Source organism: Canis aureus, chromosome 13 (genome assembly GCF_053574225.1).
Source record: "Canis aureus isolate CA01 chromosome 13, VMU_Caureus_v.1.0, whole genome shotgun sequence".
In the NCBI taxonomy this organism is placed as follows: Eukaryota; Metazoa; Chordata; class Mammalia; order Carnivora; family Canidae; genus Canis; species Canis aureus.
Window position 1 is genome coordinate 53,804,812 of NC_135623.1, and position 17,364 is coordinate 53,822,175.

At 37.4% G+C, this 17,364-nt stretch overlaps 1 long non-coding RNA gene across 1 annotated transcript; it reads left to right on the top strand.

The window, feature by feature from the left end:
• Positions 1–940: 940 nt before the first annotated feature.
• On the top strand, positions 941–17,040 carry LOC144282528 (uncharacterized). The gene is made up of 3 exons (XR_013350999.1): positions 941–1,030; positions 2,785–2,931; positions 16,919–17,040. It is a non-coding gene; the product is annotated as an uncharacterized LOC144282528 (long non-coding RNA).
• Positions 17,041–17,364: the final 324 nt, after the last annotated feature.

A 17,364-nucleotide genomic window follows, 5' to 3' on the forward strand; every position in this document is an offset into this window, starting at 1 on the left:
AGACTTCCCTTCTCCACTGAGAGACAACTGGGCAGCACCATTAGGTGAATCCCACCACAACAAGCAGACTGGCATGTGAAGCTTCTTTAACTCTGTAGGCTGGAGACTCTTCCTTTACCTAGTGGCACCAGGGAGCCCAGAATTCGAAGCTTTTTCTGCCTCCACAAGCAGCAGTATCAAAGATTAGTGGCAACCTCACAGCACCAAGTAAACTAAGAAGATCAATATAGTATTTCACAGACTCTGAAAATTAAATTGTCATTGGAACCAGTCTATGAAAGTCACCTAAGGACTGTGACTACCTCTTAAAATAAAACAATTAAATGGAACCCAGAGACTCCTAACATAATCTCATGTCCAGCATACAATTAAAAATCACATATCAGATCAAGAACCAGGAATTCACGATTTGAGGGAGAAATGATAACCAACTAATGCCAACATAGAGATGAATCAAATTTTCAAATTATCATAAGGATTTTAAAGTAGGCATAATAAATATGCCTCAACAAGCAATCACACATTTTCTTGAAACAAATGAAAAAATAAAAACCAGAATATCTCAGCAAAGAAATAGAAATTATAAAAAGAACAAAAACAACAACAAAAAAAGGATAGAACTGAAAGATACAAGAGAAAAGTACATTTGAATAAATGCAAAGATACACCTTTATCTTGGATTTAAAAATCTCAACAACGTAAAAATGTCAGTTTAATGTTAGTTAATGTATAAATTTAATTACATTCTGAATTTAATATTTAATACACTGATATTCCAGAAATATGAATGTTGACTAGATGCTTGGTTTTCCTGTGAAAGAATCACTACTTTTTTAAGTATGACCATTATTTGGGGAGTATAATTATATAAATGAGGTCTTATATTTTGGAACCAAATAGTGAAATATAGAATAGCTAATAGAATGTTTGAGATTTGTTACAAAATAATGGAAAGGTAGTGGGCATTGGATAGGGATGAAACATGGTCAGAGACATTAATTTATTGATAATTGTTGAAGATAAGTGACAGGTATGTTGGGTTTATTATACAATTCCTCTGCTTCTGCGTATGCTTGAGGCTTTTCAAAATAAAAGGTTTTAAATAAATATCTTCAAGTTGTAAGGCTTTGCTTATATTCTGTTTTAGCAGGGGAAAAATAAGAGTGACAAAGAAGAGGCTGGTATTTGAATGAGATGTGGGTAGAAGAATAAGAACAAAAGAGAGGAAGAAAAATTACAGGAGTCTGTAGAGGCGCTAGTGGAGACAATTCCAGCCAAAGTATCCATAATCCACAATTTACTAAGGATTTCACTTAAAAAAATGACACACCCAATCTTGCCTTTAAAAGTTTTTTTGAAAGAAAAAAAGGTCAAAGGAGATCATATGAATATCTCCTTCTTTAAGTATAATAAAGATAAAGAGATAAACATTCTAAGTACTGGTTTTCTGTTTTGCTTGGATAATAGTATTGTTTTCTGGTATTTTTTAGTGTAATTCGTTAAATATTCATGGGTTGGAACCTGTTTTCCAAAAACAAGTATATATTTGAATCCAGCCTCCATCATGTAGGACCATGTAGGAGACTTTAGGCAGATCACTTATCCCTTTTATGTCTCAGTTTCTTCATCTGTAAAATGGGGAAATGCTAGTACTTCAGATGGTGGTTAGAATCAGTGATATAATACACTTACTGTGGAAGTAAGGGAATTTGGGACACTATTCAAATGTGTGTGGTCTTTGGTTATGCTCAGTGCATGGAAGGCATGGGCAGTATTTCTTTAACCTAAAACTTGAGACTGAGCGTTTGATGGTATGGTACTGACTATAATTCTCCACTATCCATCTTCATTAGTTTCCAGTGACTGATGTAACAAAATACCACCAAATTGGAGGCTTAAAACAGAAATTTATTCTCTAACAGTTCTGGAGGCCAGAAGTCTGAAACCAAATTGTAGGGCAGGGACATACTCTCTTCAGAGGCTTTAGAGAGAAATCCTCACTTCTAGCATCCGGTGACCCCAGGCGTTCCCTGGTTGTAACTGAGCTGCATCACTCAAGTCTTTGCCTACTACCATCTTCATGTAAGGCTTTTCTCTGTCTCTGTATTCTTTTTTGTCTCTTAAAATACATTCTCACTGGATTTAGGGCCCACCCTGTTCTGATCGAGTCTTATCTCAACTTCTACCTTAAGTATATCTGCAAAGATCTTATTTTTACTTAAGGCCACATCCTGGAGTTCCTGGTAGATAGGAATGTGGGGGACACTATTCAACCCATTATAGTATCTAAAAATATATGATAACTATTTTGCTTTGGCTTTCTTAGCTTGTGGTTGTATCTTTCCAATCCCTGCCTCCATTTTCACGCCTTCACACCTTTTCTTCTTTCTCTTGTCCTCTGTGTGCCTGTCACCAAACCCTCTATCTCATTCTTCTGAGGATACATGTGATTTTCTTTATGCTCACCAGGATTATTTAGGATAAACTTCTCAAGAATCTTAGTCACATCTTTTGCCATATAAGATAATATTCACAAGTTTAGAGGATTAGGATGTAGACATATTTTGAGGGGCACCATTCTGCTCACTACACCATCTGAAGGAGACACTCCTGTCAGAAGTATCAAATGAGGAGCCTAGGTAAGCATGTGGAGACTCAAATTCAGAAGCAGATGAAAAGGCAACACATTTTTTCAGAGAGCCGCCACAACAATACTTGCCACCTCCCACACCAGGCTGTGACAATCCGGATTCAGAAAATGGTGTTTTATGTTTCCATCACTAGGGTCCAGGTCCAATGAGAGAATGCTGCAACAAAGAACTGAATTCTAAGAACATAGCTTCATTACCTTTGTTTGGCTACCTGACTTCAAAGTGCCCAACCTGCTGGACAACATTCCTGACTCATTCTGGATGCTTTGAATGTGATTAGGTGAGTGCCCTTGACATTTTTATTTTGTTTTACTTTTAAATGTAAAAGTAACACATACTTCCTGTTAAAACTTGAAACAGTGGGGACGCTTGGGTGGCTCAGTGGTTGAGTGTCTGCCTTTGGCTCAAGGCATAATCCCAGGACTCTGGGACTGAGTCCCACATCAGGCTTCCTGCATTAAGCCTGCTTCTCCCTCTGCCTATCTCTCTCTCTCTCTCTCTCTCTCTCTCTGTCTCTCATGAATAAATAAATAAAATCTTAAAAAAAAAAAAACTTGAAACAGTGGACACTATACATAAAAAGTGAAGAGTCTACATCTTTTGTCTTTTAATTATTTTCATAATCCCAACAGCACCACATCTCCAGTGTAGCCATTACTATCAGTTCAGAGTGTGTCTTTCCATGCTTTTTTATGTATATGTAAATACATATAACCAATGTAGACTCCCACGATGTATATTATTCTGCAACTTCTTTTCAGCTTTCACTTCTTTAACCTTTATTAATAGGCCTGTTTGATTTTTCAGGAGAAATATATTATCCTGAAAACTAAGTTACTACTTCTAGTATCACCCATCTCTTGTAACAATCCAAGTGAAAAATGATAATGGCTAGAGTTAGCAATAGAGTTCTGAGAATTGACCAAATAATGGAGATCCAGATGCCTACTAAGATCCAAATATCCAATTGACAATATTCTTTGAAACACTTTTATAAATTGGGAATTGAGTAAGTGACTCATATGAGCTATCACCTCTATAGGTTTCTGTTTACTGCTTAGGAAGCCAAATACATTTCTTTCACTTTTGCTTTAACAGAAAGTAGTCATCTACTTTATTTCCAATTTGAAACAACCAAGAGCAACTCGAAAGACTTCTCAATCCTATTAAATATTTATAACTCTTATCACATGCATATTATTTAGTATGGAATTTTCAACAATAGCAATTTCGTGTTGCTTCTTTCTCATGAAAAGACTTTTTCATTATTAGTATCAGCATTGTCTTTACGTATCATTCACGGCAAAGCCTATGCTTTCACTAAGGTCCATGACCACCAGTGGCATTGTGCTGGGAGCTACAAAGAGATGTGAAGTATCCGTCCATTTCTTATAAGCTGAAAATCTGGAGTGGAGAGAGAATATATAATAGTTCAAGTATCACAAATTGGAGAATTCATTCACTCATCAAGGTTTTTTTAATAGTATATGTTCAAAAATTATATATCAGCCAATTCTCTGGGCTCTGAGATAGAGCACTGAACTGAACAGACACAAATTTCTGCCCTCAAGAGAAATATTTTAGAGGGGGAATAAGGCAATTAACTAGAAAAATATAAGGTACATTAGAAGATTAACAGAACTATGAGGGAAAATAAGAGGGCAACAAGTACACAAAATGCTAGGGATTATGTATGTACAATTTTAAATTAGTTGGGCTGGGTGACCTCACTGAAAAGGTGATACTTGAGAGAAGACTTGAAGGAAGTATGGGAACAAGCCATCCAGCATCTACGGTAAGGATATGTTATGCAGAAAAAGCTAGAGCAAAATCTCTGAGTCAGAGTTGTACCTGATGGTTTCAAAGAACAGCCAGGTGGTTAGTATGGTGTAGTAGAGTGAACAGAGAGGCAGTAGCAAGAGAAGAGGTAAGAAGTCACAGGACGCGAGTACCTTGGCTTTTACTCCCTCAGAAATGTGGAGAGATTTCAAGCAGATGAGTAACATGTTGGGTTGAGAATAGACTCAAGTGTGAGCTGTATGAAGTTGAGTGATCAGTAAGGACACTGTTGCGATAATTCAGATGAGGGATGATAGTGGTTGGGACCAGGGTGGTAGTAATAGAGACAGTGAAAGTCATCAGATAATGGATACACTTTCAAAATAGAAATAGCAAGATGTTCTGATGAATTAGGGATAATGTGAGACTAATAGAAGATTACTCTGAATCTTACTAGCCTGAGCAACTGGAATAATAGAGTTGCTTTTAACTGCCAGGAAGCGAAGTTAGGAGTTTAGTTTGACACATGATAAATCTTGAGATGTTTATTAGACATGCAAATAGAGATGTTGCATAGGCAATTGGATATAAGAACTATAGTTCAGATGAAAGAGTTGCCTGGAAATAGGACTCTTGTAGCTTACAGGGTAGCTTACAGATGGTCTTTCTAGCCGTGACATTGAGGAACATCAAGAAGATATAGAACATCAGGGTACAAAAAAGTCTGAGGACTGAGTCAAGGAAAATCCTATAAAGCAACCAGTAATGGTCCATGAGGTAGAGGAAAAACTAACCCGTGAAACTATGAAACAAGATATTTCAAGGAAGAGTGATCATCCTTGTTGTATGTTGTTGATAGACCCAAGAAAGAGAAGAAAAGCAAAATATACATAAGTAAGGAAACTCTTGATAGGAAAGTAAAAGGAACAGAAATATGGAAAGAGCTGAAGGGGAACGTGGGTCAAGGACTCATTTTAGGTGGGAGAGTTAGCAGTACAGATCAAACAGAATGTTTCAGTACAGATGTACAGCAGTACAGATGAAACATTCTGTTTCATTTCAATGTTCTAATGCATTGTGAATTTGAATGTGTAAGAAATAAAAACTTATTTTTCCTATACCTATCTTAGGTCCATTGCATGGGGCCCTGTAAGTTAAACTGACAAAAGACAGATCAACAAAATAAAAAGAAACAAGTTTATTAACATGTATATCACACATATACAGGGCAATACTCAGTGATGAGTGACTCAAAGGGTGGTTAGAACTTGAGCTTATATGGCATCTTAAGGAAAGAGCAATGCATTTTTAGAGAGGAGACAAGACAAAGGAAAGGGACTGTTTCTAGGGTAGCAAATTGTGGAAAGGTAAATACATTTGACCCTTGAACAAGAGGTTTGAACTGCATGGGTCCACTTATAGACAAATGTTTAAAAATAAATCCAGTACAGAACTGTAAATGTATTTTCTTCTTTATGATTTTTTAATAACATTTTCTTTTCTCTAGCTTAGTGTCTTAAAGAATATGGTATATAATACATATGCCATATGACATACATGTTAATCCACTGTTCACGTTATTCGTAAGGCAGCAGTAGGCTATTAGCAGTTCAGTTTGGGGCAAACCAAACATGCAGATTTTCAACTGCACAGAGGACAGGTCCCTAACACCCATGTCATTCAAGAGTCAACTGTGTATATTACGGAACTAATGGAAGGTAAAAGCCAGATGGTAAAGTTTCTTGTATAGATTCCTCTGGTGCTGTCTCTGAGCTGATAAGGGCCTAGAGTTGTCCCTGGTGATTAATTTGTATCTGTCTTGGTAGAGAGGGGAGGTGGGATACCTTTACCAGTATATGTCCTGCTTTCAGGCAAATAAGGAAGCAGTAACAGCTTTTCTTCTATCTGCTTCTCTTCAATTGCATTCAGCTCAAATTAATTCTTATAAAGTGGCATATTTTAGGGCAGTGTATTTTACTACCCTTCAAATGCCTCTTAAAAGGACATGTTTTCAAAAAAAAGAAAAAAAAAAAAGGACATGTTTTCTTACATTCTCCACACTCATCACTTACTGTCTTTGTTTAGCCCTATAGGTATTCGACTTTGCAACTCCAGCAGGAAACTGTATGCCATTGTGGATTTAATATTTGCAGTTGTGGTATTCGTAAATAATCCCGAAAGACATGTAGTCATTTGTAACTATACTGAGGCACTTTTTATTGGCTTTTTAAGATAATGTTTTGGGACAGCCCAGGTGGCTCAGCAATTTAGTGCCTACCTTTGGCCCAGGGCATGATCCTGGAGACCTGGGATCGAGTCCCACTTCGGGCTCCCTGCATGGAGCCTGCTTCTCCCTCTGCCTGTGTCTCTGCTTCTCTCTCTCTCTGTCTCTCAAGAATAAATAAATGAAATCCTTTTTAAAAAAATAATTTTTGGTGCTTTGGAAAATTTTAAAATGAAAATTTGTTTATGGTATACAATTTAGAAAATACATAAAAGCAGAGAAAGGAAAAGTAAATAAATATTAACCACAATCTAGCATGGGAAGTCATCCCTTATTTACACTTGGCATATATATATTCATAGACTTCTGTGGATTTTTTTCAATGAAACTGTATTTAAGAAAAGTGAGGTCATACTACAAATAATGTTGCATAGTTTATTTTTTTACATTCAACATGGTATAATGTCTTTTGAAATATATATTATTACTATATTTTATGTAGTGATCTACAGTATCAGTTTTATAAATACATGGAAATTCCATTATATGGAATGCTCAAAATTTGTTTATTTAATCACCTGTTTAATTATCTGTTTATTTACTTTTTGTGAATAAAATACTATGACAATGAACATCTTTGTAACAAATCTTTGCACACATTTATTCCTAAAAGAGGATCAAAAGTGCTGCAAAGCTGTTATGAGAAGTCACTTGACCACAGGTTGAGCTAGCTGACTTCCCATGCAAAACTTCATAAAGTTCTGTTGTCTTATTAAAATAAATTACCTCAGTCAACCTTTACCCAAAGAGGCAAATATAATAAAATGTGTCTTTTAATGAAATGAGGAAATTTTGGGAAAGTCACATGTGTACTGAAATAAAACCCCTCAGGTGCAGAAAAACATCTATGATCTCGAGAAAAAGTGTACTTTCCATATAACTTTCCTAACCTTGTAGAGTTTGTAAATAAATAGCACCATGTCTAACTGGCCCCTTTCATACATCAAGTTTTTATGACAATTTATTTCCAGGTTTCCTCTTATTGCTAAGCATTTCAACTCATCCATTCTACTATTTAGGCTATTGGCATCTGTATAGATGAGTGCAAATTTTGGCCCGGCCTTTCCCCACAACTTCTCACACCTGTTAGTTGTATAGATAGGTAAGTTGGTTACAGTGCCCTTTCCACTTTTCCCTAATATGGCATAAATTTCCTTTCAACCATTCTGGAGTGCTTTAATTAAAGTCTTAGATACTTTCACATGAAACTCCATGAAATTTTTGAACTCTGTAGATTCTTTACAATTTTCATGTCATTGGTGCCCATCTTTTCTATGTAAGTTCCACCTGGGGCATCTTATTCAAAAAGAGCAAAAAAATGTCATTAAAGAGTCTAAAACCTAAAGCTTTTTCCTTTATTCCACAACTTCCCTCTTGTCACAGGGCTTCTGTTTGTTATGTAAAATTTTTCTAGGTAAAGGAAAAAACCAACATTTTAAATTATTAGTATAAATGTTATCATTCATCTTTATGTTGTGCAATGCCTGTTTCAAAGGCAAACATAAGACCTTATGGAATCACTGAAATTAGAAAATTCCTATTTTGTGGCTCATAGGTGCATATGCATTTTACACTTACCAGAACAACAGAAATGCTGCATAAAACTCACTCAACTGATCTGTTTTCTCACTTTGTGATAAAATTACATCCTACCAACTCCCTATACTTTTGGATTACTTATGAATAAGAAAGGACTGAAAAGAGAAGTTTATCTTTCCCTTTCCTGCTATGCTGTCATTTTCAGCCTAAATGGTTGGCTAATACAGGAAAGCAATATGAGTAGGAAAAGATGTCATAAGGTTCTTTGGCCACTTATGTGTCCTAGGATGCCACACGCCTGCGTTTGAAACAAACTCTGGTTCCAACAGAAATGTGGCCTGTCAGGGCCATCGGCTTACTCGGTTGAGGATGCTACATATTTACTGTGTAGTTACTTTGAGTCTCACTGACCTTCACACCAGAGGTCTGTGCTCATGGGGCATGTACTACATGAGAGCCGCACAGCACGAAATGGCAAACCCACATATTGCACCTGTCTCCTTTGCTCCCACATAAGCTCTATTGCCCTATCAGACTTCACCATCCAAACACAAGTTCAACAGTAAAATAAGTAAGAATTTCAAGATCACTACCACAGAGTATGAAACCAAGTATGGGGCCCTTCTGACTGCAGGGCCCCAAGTAACCAGTCATATCCCAGGTCTTAGTCACTTGAAACCATCCCTGGTGAACTTTTCAAATGTCTTTTTTTTTTTTTTTTCAAATGTCTTCTTGATCTTCATGTTGTAAAAAATTTAGGTCCTCTTCTCATGTTGGATTTTCCTCCCTAGAAACCATCTCTCCTCAAAGGTATAGTTACCAACTCTATGTCAGCAATGTCCACATACTTGAATCTTAACAAATATCTATATCTTCAGCCTACAGTGTGCTTCTTAAATCCAGAACCACATATCAAACTATCCACCTCACATGTTTACTTGGATATCTCAAAAGAACATCAGACTTAAAGTGACTAAACAAAATGTATGAATTCTCTCTTCATTGCTTCCTTTCACCCCATCTCACCTCCCACACTTCTAGATCTCATTCTCTTCCAGTGCCATGGGTTTCAATGAAAGAGATCACCATCCAGTCAATTACCCAAATCAGAATTTGGAGACCATCCTTGACACTTCCTCCTCTCCCTCTGTGCATTTCCACCACAATTTCGAGTCAGCTTTACCTTCTGAATATCTCCCTTATTTTTTTTTTTTCTGCTTCTATTTCTCTCTCTCTCTTGCTACTGCCTCTGTACTACAATGGGCTCCTAGTGCTCTTGCTGAATTCATTCGTGTCACAACAAGTCTGTTTCCCAGGTTGCATCCAGAACGTTTTTTATTTTTCTGTTGGCTTATTTTTGTTTTTAAGCACAAATCTGATTTTCCCACCTGCTTGAAATTCTTCATTGCTCTTAGTATAAAAAGACAATTCTTTAAAGTGACATGCAAGGCCATTTGTGGACTGACCACTACCATATCTTTATTGTATTCTAAGTCTGTCTTCCTTGCATTCATTATTTCAGAAACATCAATATTTTAAAGATTCTTAAATACTCCCTATTTTCTTTTTTTAATAAATTATTTTTTATTGGTGTTCAATTTGCCAACATATAGAATAACACCCAGTGCTCATCCCATCAAGTGCCCCCCTCAGTGCCCCTCACCCAGTCATTTCACCCCCCGCCCACCTTCCCTTCTGCCACCCCTTGTTCATTTCCCAGAGTTAGGAGTCTCTCATGTTCTGTCTCCCTTACTCATATTTCCCACTCATTTTTTCTCCTTTCCCCTTTATTCCCTTTCACTATTTTTTATATTCCCCAAATGAATGAGACCATATAATGTTTGTCCTTCTCCGATTGACTTATTTCACTCAGCATAATACCCTTCAGTTCCATTCCACGTCGAAGCAAATGGTGGGTATTTGTTTGTCATTTCTAATGGCTGAGTAATATTCCACTGTATACATAGACCACATCTTCTTTATCCATTCATCTTTCGATGGACACCGAGGCTCCTTCCACAGTGTGGCTATTGTGGACATGGCTGCTATAAACATCGGGGTACAGGTGTCCCGGCGTTTCATTGCATCTGTATCTTGAATACTCCCTATTTTCAAGCCCACCTTCAGAGGTTTTGAAACATGTCTTCCTGTTGTCTTGGAATGCTCTTCCCTCCAGCTTACATATCTAAATCCACTCTTCCTTTAGTTTGCAGTTCAACTGCTAAATTCCCTAGTAAAGAATCCCCTGACCCTGAGTTAATTCTCTATCTCGTATAATACCATATATGTCATGTAGATAGTCCTTTTATAAGTGTATATTTACAATAATTTATAATACATCCTTTGTACAGTGTTTTTAATCAAAATATATCTCCTCTTCTAATGAGGATGCTCTCTCAGGTCAGACAATATGTCTGGCTCACCACTGCCAACCCAGTTCCTAGCCTAATACCTGGCATGTAGAAGAGACTAAATAACTATGTCACATCAACGAATGACCACTTACTTTATTCCAGGTACTATGCTGGTACTTTATGTTATTTATCTCATTTAATCCTCAGACAACCATATAAGACAGAGTCTATTATTGTCTCAATTTTATAGAATCAGAGGCTTGAAAAGCTTAAGTTATTTGTATAAGGTCATACAGAATATAAGTAGCAGAACTAGAATTTGAACCCGGGGAGTTTGTTCTTGTTTTCTGTTTCTCTTTAAACACAGTAAAAGTAACAACTTAACTATACTTGAGAGGGGTGATGAAAACAAGAAGTTGAAACCTCAACCAGCACTATGGAAAGAATCCTCTATGGTTTATTAAAAAAATCATTGAAGTTTCAAAGAATAGAGATAAATATATGATTCTAGTGTTAAAGGCCAACCCTCTTTACTGAGATATTGTGAATCACTTAGGCAGGACTGGCAAAGGAAGGTCTACCTGCTAGACTTTCAAACAGACTTTTTCTTTCCCTGTCCTGCCATTCAGTCATCCTTTTCTGAGTCTTTCATAAAATGTGTCCCAGCCAGATCTACCTTCAACCCTTCCCTCCTGATAGATACACTGCTGAGAAGCCAAAGTATCCATCAGCAATTGCTCCAGAGTTAGGCTTTAAAGTACAAAGTTTTCATCAGCTGAAGTCCTCCAGCTGTAGCTGTTTCTACCACTGAACAAATGCTGAAACACAGCTTGCCATAGGAGCCGGTGCTGCCAAGTCTGACTGGCAAAGCTGCCTGGGAATATCTTCTTGGTCCACACACAGAAGTGATAGGAATGATTTCAAATATCTTCTTAACTTTCTGAGAGAAGAAAACTTCTTTGTCGAGTGCCACCTCAACAGGGCTTCCTGTACCACGTAAAATATGTAAAAAACTATTATTCTCCAGGCACCTCCTAGGCTCTACTATTCAACAGCTTCTTTGTCAGCAGCAGGGTGGTTAAAGCTGTCACTAGCAGCCTCACTTGGGCTTAAGCTTTAACTATTTAATGACTTTTTGGGTGTGTAGGGGGGTAAAATTAGTGATGATCTAAAAAATAATTTCCTTTGGCTCTTTAAAGTATTGATCATTAACACTTCCTCTTCATTTCCCAAATAATTTCAATAGTCCATATTTCCTGGTTTGCCCAGTGATTGTAAAGATTTTACAGTCTGAAAAGTTACTACCAAAATCCATAATAATATATAGAAGCTTTCTTTTGAGACTGGATGTAGACACAAAAAAAACCACATGGAAAAAAGGATATTTAGAAATAAATTAGGGAAGAAGGGTAACCACAATCTCTATACACTCACAGAGTTACTGACCTAATACAATTGTAATCTGAAAGGCAGTAGAATCCTCATGAATGGACAGGGGAGAAGATGGTGATGCGGCAGTTAAATATTTTGTTAGCAGATTGAATTGGCTGAAGGACAGAGAGGTTAGAGGGACAGAAAAAAGAAAAACAGGTGGCAGGAGCTATTGTGAGGCAGAGATGAGTACTATATTCTTTTAAATGGAGCCCAATAAATATTTTTGTTGAAATTTGAGATGTGGCGAGGCATATATTGCTTTGACACTTATGTTTTCCAGCATTGGCGATGCCATTTGTAGTCTATGAAACTAAAAAATGGTTTCTAATCCGCCCTTTTGGTGCTGGCATTAACATATAGGGAAGTAGTCAAGGCAAAACAAAAACACAAAGGAACTACTGTAAAAATATTGTATTATTTGGATTCAGTCACCACCAATCTTGCCAATCCCTGTGGATTTCCATTGTCCTGCATAGCAAGAATAAAGGAAAATATAGGGGTTGATGCCAAATTGTTTTAGGTTGAATGTTTCTCAATTTTTTTTCATGAAATGTCAGTAGTTCTTCAAAACTCAGTTGAGGGTTTTATAATATTTTTCATTTTTCTCATATGTATTTAAGAAATACATGAATTTCAGACTCTGCATTAGTTTTTTTTAGTTGCCATTTTCAAGTAAGTGATTTCATTTGTGAATATGCTGAAACCCAGAAGAATGGAAAAGAATAAATATTGGTGTGAAAATGATGCTTTAAATGCATGGGTGCCAGACAGGAAAAGCTCTTGGTCTTTTCCTATATTTGATCAATTGGCTTGTCTAATCCATTTGACTGTGGAAGGTTGGCCTGACATGACTTCAGATTAGTTTAATAGGGATTAAGATGGCATGAAGTGTATAACATCATGCATTTGCAAGTACAAACATGCTTGGAAATTCATTTGTCTTTGGGGGGAGGCTAGTTCAAACTCCAGCTATATTTACAAACAGATTCTAGCCACAGCCGAGCAATTTGGAGCTGGGGAAAGTAACTGTGCCTGCCTTTCCTTCAATCCGCAGGGCCTTTGATTTCTGCCCAAATAAAGCAGGCCTTTGGCATTCAGCTCTCTTAGCTGGCAAGATATCTGCATAAAGTCTGCAGAATTTAGAATGGCCAGGAGGGGCAGGTCAAAGACAGCCAAATTATGATATCACACCCATAAAACCTCATCAGTAGTGACATACAGAAAACACTCAGTGAATTGCTTTCATTAATTTATCCTTATTAAGAAATTCTAAGCAGTGTCTTTACTTCTTGGCAGGCTTTCGAGTCAGCCCTTTCCCCTCCTTCATTCACTGCTTTTCCTTAAAACGAACAGGCACCATGGGCACTGATTGACAGTTGTTGAAGAAATGTGGCTTGGGGGAATCTAAGATGCTTAAACTACCCAGGAGGAATGTGTTATTTGCCTTTGGAGAGCCAAAAACTTTCCAGAACCTTCGGTATGGGTTAGGATGAGAGCTGTTTCTACAAAGAAGTAAAAGAAAATCTGACTATAGAGAATTCTGTGTTTCTCTCTTCTCTAGAAAATGAGGACAGGAGCATACCCTGGGAACTGCCCCTACCCTGGCCCTGTGTTGCAGCGATCTGACTCTGGAAAGAGGAAACAGGGGTGGCTGTCAAGTTGTCAGGATAGATGCAGAATCAGGGAAAGGGTTAGATATTCAATTGAACACAGGCCCAGCTTTTCTTCAGGTCATACATATATCTAAAGCTGAAAATCTGGCTGGTCCACAAAATTGACATCGAGAGGAACCGAGGGAAGTGAGAAGAACCGTTGGGAAACATTTCCTGGTAACTGGCTGACCCTGCCAGGAGTTTAGTATGTCATCTGTGCAAAGCCAGATATTCAGAAGACTCAGCTGCTTTATCTGCTTGTCTGACATGGGGCCTGGGAACTGTGACCTGAAAGCCTTACTCAGGAAGCAGAATTTATCAGCCATTACAGTACTATGTTGGACTTTCATGTATAGGTAGGTAGTGAGCGAAGAGTACAACAAAACTGAGATCAAGAAAGACAGAAATGAGGAAAGAAGATTTATCAGAGCATCTTTAAGATAGAACCAATAGAGATAATGTTATGAATATGAAAGATACTGCATTGTTTCACAGGCAAATTTTAAGGAAGCAGAAATATACATTATATAGTACAAATTATTCCGTGCTCTTTTGTGCTTTTTATTTGCTGTGTTAAATTTGGGTTTTTGTTTGTTTTAAAGATTTTATTTGTTTATTCATGATAGACACAGAGAATGAGAGAGAGAGAGAGAGTCAGAGGCACAGGCAGAGGGAGAAGCAGGTTCCCTGCAGGAAGCCCAATGCAGGACTTGATCCCACCCTGAGCCAAAGGCAAACACTCAACCACTGAGCCACCCAGGTATCCCTACTGTGTTAAATTTGATTTCAAGTTTCAAAATTCAAGTTCTTAGATATTTAAAAAAATTCGTTAGTTATCAGAATTGACTGTACTAGTGTCTGGGCTAGTTGAAAAGTATTCTTTTAACATAGCCTTGCTAGTCACTGGCATACTTAAGCACTTCCACGTTAAATAGGCATGTCAGATGGACCCTTGGCAATGACAGGCATTGATGAGTGATGTGAAACTCCATCCCCTAATAAGCATGTGGACAAGGAACCTTGATGAGCGAGATACCCAAGTGCATATGTTATCCACACCGAGGAGAGCTGAAAACTCCAAAAACTCCAAAGCATGACTTAAAGAAGGAAATCACCTGTGAAGACAGTAGCTCTTTCTTTCTGCTATCTTACTGTTTTGACCAAAATGTTGCCTGGAGAAAGCAGGTCCTACACCAAGGTAAGAAGAGACAATCATGACTCTCATCCAGATCCAATGTGAATGAATCAAAGTAGAACTATGCTCTGATTTTCTAAGGATATCAGAATCTTAACTGTTTTTACACTACCTTATGAAGCCTTAAACACATTCATGCTAATTCCTTCTAGGTAAAGAGTCATAATATTCAATAACAAGGGATAAGGCCAAGAGTTAAAGCAACACAACTATTTAAAACAAAACAATGCAAAAGAAAAAATATATATAAATAATCAAGAGAAAGGCACCCTCGTGAAAGGCCTTACTAATCTGGGGGCTTGAAGTCTAGTGTAGGCTTCACTCCTGACCAGCTATAGAGTAAGGAACTAGTTGAGGCTAAGTTCCCTTTTAGCTCTGCATTTTTCCCCCAACTGATTCATCTTCCTAATATAACCATAAAAAAGAATGAGATCTTGCTGTTTGCAATAGCATGGATAGGCCTACAGGGTATAAGGCTCTTACTTCTCTGAAGTAAGTCAGAGAAAGACAAATACCATATCATTTCACTCATATGTGTGGAATTTAAGAAACAAAGCAAATGAACAAAAAAGAGACAAATGACAAAAAAAGACTTAAATATAGAGAACAAACTGGGGCTTGCCAGAGGGAAGGTGGGTAAGGGAATGGGAAAGTAGATAAAGAGAGTTAAGGGTATACCTTTTCAGGATGAGCACTAGGAAATAATAGAATTGTTGGATCACTATATTGTATTAATTAGACTTTGATAAAAGAATTTTTAAAAAAGAAAGAAATACCATTTGAGTCTCAAGAGCACTGAATAGCAGTGAAGAGTGAGTCTGATTTCTTTCAGTTTTGGAAAAGTGTTGCAATTCTATATAAATAATTATTTGGGTTTTCCTTTGTGCATGCCCCCTTTATGTTATTATTTGAAACTAAACTTGTTGGTTTATGATTTTTGGAAAGATCAGAGGTAAAATTATTTACTGCTTAGTTGTTTTTATTTATGATGATGGATTCATCATTCATGCTAGCCCATATTATATCTTCACTGTGGCCAGCGGGATGTGCTGCTGGGGTCAGTTATAGAGACTTGATCTAACTTGGGTACCATGTTAAGATTTTCTGCTCCCAGTCTCTTTTTTAAACAAAAGATGAAAAACCACACAAGCTTATGTGAACCAATATTTTTGGTTTCACTATTTCTATTTTTCTTTCTGGTGTTAGGGAAAAATAAATTAGAGAGCTCTGGGTCAAAGGTCCTCAGATTTTTACAACTACTCGTTTGCTCTATTTAGCAGTTTATGCACACTTAAGTAAAATGAAAGAAAATGAAAATGAATTACAGGCTAAAAGCAAGCTCTCTCCTTCAAGAGTATCTTGGCTGATGATTCCAGGCAGTACTGAAATAGAAGCCCTGGAAGAGATACTAAATATGCACCAGTGCACTCTGCAATTCTCACTTCTCAAGAGGAACACAAAATGGTCTTGCTCTTGTTGATGTACATATGCATAAGACATCAACCAGAAAACACCTCAACTTTCAAAACCTTTGAACAATTCTTTGTGTTGATTGAACAGGGAATTTGATAAAAATGACAATTTTCTTACCATGGTCAATAGAGAAGTGTAAAAATAAAAGCAATGTGTTTATGTGTGTGTGTGTGTGTGTGTGTGTGTGTGAGTGTGTACTCATGTCTATTCACACATATCTGAGGAAGAGATGAGGAGATATTCTGAATCAGTAGATTAACTTTTGACCACTCTAAATTTTATAAAGGCTTCCATCTCCACAAGACACAGAGGTAGTAGCAACCATTTGGCCTGTTTGATTTTGCAGGTTCTCCTGTCAGCGTAGTCTGTGTGTAATAAGGCCTCTCTCATCTCCAGATTGTTCTGGGAGGTCTTTTGCTATATACTGCCCCCAAAATCCCCTATTTATTTAGGGAACTCCTCTGGGATACTGAATGAAGATGGCACAAACTGTCACTTTGTCCTTTTATGAGTTTGGCTTTCAAATGTATAACTTATCCCTTTTTTTTTTTTTTCAGTTTGGATGTAGAAGATGAGAGAGGGAGCTGGTTGTGCTTCTCACCACTGTGTCAAGCCCCAGACGCCCAGATGGATATTCTGCTGCCTGTAGGAGTACTCATTAAAGACCTAGTCAACAAGCTTCTTGACTCACAGGCTGCTATGTTGTCGCTGGGGTTTGATTTTTTCCCCCTCTCGTTCTTTTATTATTTCCTTGGCACCTCTAATATTGTGTTTAAGATCATCTAAGACTGAGACAGAATGATGCGTGATGTGAGGAAATTGGAACCGAATGTCTTTACTGTACCGGCACATGTGCCACACATTTCTAAAGCTGACAGGCTTATCTAAAGAGCCTATTTTTCCAGGTCATAGCATATTCCTTTAACCCTTGAGGTCTCTCCTTGTCTCTTCCCAATACAAAAATGTCAGAAGAACACTAAAAAATGGCCTTAATAGTTGCATT